Source organism: Diaphorina citri, unplaced genomic scaffold (assembly GCF_000475195.1).
Source record: "Diaphorina citri unplaced genomic scaffold, Diaci psyllid genome assembly version 1.1 scaffold7255, whole genome shotgun sequence".
NCBI classification, from domain to species: Eukaryota; Metazoa; Arthropoda; class Insecta; order Hemiptera; family Psyllidae; genus Diaphorina; species Diaphorina citri.
In genome coordinates, this window is record NW_007384631.1 from 1 (window position 1) to 2471 (window position 2471).

At 34.9% G+C, this 2471-nt stretch overlaps 1 long non-coding RNA gene across 1 annotated transcript; it reads left to right on the plus strand.

Moving 5' to 3' along the window:
* Positions 1-454: 454 nt before the first annotated feature.
* On the plus strand, positions 455-1178 carry LOC113472688. Its single transcript, XR_003394898.1, has 2 exons — positions 455-630; positions 1057-1178. It is a non-coding gene; the product is annotated as an uncharacterized LOC113472688 (long non-coding RNA).
* The last annotated feature ends 1293 nt before the right edge of the window (positions 1179-2471 follow it).

The following is a 2471-nucleotide window of genomic DNA, read 5'->3' on the forward strand; positions in this document are numbered from 1 at the left end:
CGTGAATCGCGATTCTTAAATTCAAAGAATCGCGATTCTTTGAAGAGTCGCGATTCTTTGAAGAGTCGAGGTTGTACCCGGTTGTACCTACGTTGCCGTGCCCTGTACAACTACAATTTTAGTTATTTTTAGTTTTGTTTTTTCATTCCCCATTTTAGTCTCCCCCGCCTACAAAAGAATCGCGATTCTTTTAGAGTCGATTCTTTGAGTCGAATATTTGAAAAGAATCGAATCGTGGTATTCGAATATTCAAAAAGAGTCGAATATCCCATCCCTACTCTTGTGGAAACTCTTCGTTAATCCTACATACAAATACGTCTAGAACGGGAACGAAAAAAAGGGAGAAAAAAAAATACAAGAGAGAGGGAATTTCAGAGGGATTTAAATGAGGGATTTAACTTCTTATAGTCGGTTTGTCGGTTATTTTTTTATTTTTTTAAATTTTATTTGAAAAAATAAAAGAAGAAAAGAAAAACAAAAGAATTAAAGAAAGGAGAAAGAAAGGCAAAAGCGCAAAAGAAATATACAAATTGATAAAAATAGTCAAAAGTTCAAGTCCTTGGATAAAGAACGAAGAAGGGATTAGGTTGACTAGTAGCTCCATACTTCATGCCACTCTGTGTATAGCAGGTAAGTCTGAACAATCCGTAAAAACTAAATTTCAATTTTCTAGCGGATAAAATCCTACCTACATACCTAGTAGGTGGATAAAAACCCCACTAATTAAGTTCAACATCTTACATTCCATTGTTGGTTGAAAAGTAGGACTCTTGAGATCACACAAGAGACTGATGCAGCCAGCCATTTCTGCAGATATCTTTCTTTCTTTAAATTTTAAAGAGGGAACTGTAACTGCTAAGGATAGAAGAGGGTCTTATCATCCCAGAATTGAAGAGAGAAGGAAGACAGGATAGGATAAAACCAGCCATTCCAAGAACAAACATTGAACCTCTGGCCCAGTGCTTACAAGACAGATGTGGTACAAACCAAGCTAACTAGGCTGGCAGCAGATTTCTATACTCATTTAATGATTTGCAAATTGTGTCCTTCTTTCAGATTTCTATTTGTTAATAGCTTACTATGGCAGTATCCAAGGAAAACAGCAATCACCATGAGAGCTTAACATCTCTTCTCAATTGCATTGATTTACTCAAAGAAAACTGTGCATCTTGTGTTAGGTAAGCTTAATTATAAAATGGTCAAGTCACACTTACCTACCTATGAACCAAAATGATGACTTTGGACTGTGCAATCTGAATCCTGATTCTTATAAGTATTTTAGTACTTAACTGTCTAAATTCCTATGAACACCTGACATTTTAGGAAAATATTGGGACACAAGGGAGAATGACTCAGTGGTCCAGTTCCTTGACATTTGAATACCTACAACATTAGGGGTATTTTATTTATGTGAAATGGAAATTTTTCCTAATCCAAAATATTCCACTGTGGTCACTTTTTTTATCCCCACCACAGTGCTTTTTGTTCTGGATAATAAAATGCAAAGTCAGCTGATTTCTTCTTCCATTTGCTAGTTCAAATGCTAATAATAAAAAAAAGAAGGTAAAGATTACTATGCAAAAGTGTATTTAGCATTATGTTGACCCAAGATCTAACAGAACCATCAGATACCCTTTGAGACTAAAAATGATCAACAAAATTTCCTTAGTGTTTGTTTGACCTTAATAGGTATTTATCAATCAACAACGTATTACTATCAATCAATACCTTAATAGGTATCTATCAATCAACAACGTATAATAAATCACAACAATAACAATATATTACTTGACTTGGACTCGAACCACCAACCTTCAGATTCAGAGTCCATCGTGCTAAAAAATAAAAAGGCAAACTTGATGCTAAATTAAATATTACACACAACTTGTTACAATGTCAGTTTCCTACTTACCAATCGCAAAACTCTTCTTCTTAGTGCCTTCTATTTCCTCGTCATATTTGCTCAGGAGTTGTGACTCCCTGGGATTGCCATCTTCGTCAAATTCATCCTCATCTAAAGCACTGTACCCGAACTTTCCTCCAACCTTCTGCTTACGGTTCAACACGTTCTGAAATACACAGAGACAAAGTGGATTGGATAATTGTTCAGAAGTCACGTCTTGCTACCAAAAGAACTATCACGAAAGAACAGAGACCAGTGTTACTATAGGGTTAGGTTTTGTCCTTAAATAAAAGTAAGAGTAAATTCAACACTGTTGGCCGTTTTTATCTAATACACGTGCATTGCTAGTGTGTCCTAAAGACGTAGATGTAAAAAATTCGTACAAATTGGATCAACTTTGGGTGTTCTATTAAGGGATTGTTGCGATCTTTTACGAATATTTGCCAGTATTTTGTGAATGGTAAGAGCTAATGAAAAAAAAAGGCATTGACTAAACTTAGAATAAAATGGGGTCAATACATTTATTTTACTGAAATCCTTTTGGATATTTCTCATTTTTGTTTTGATA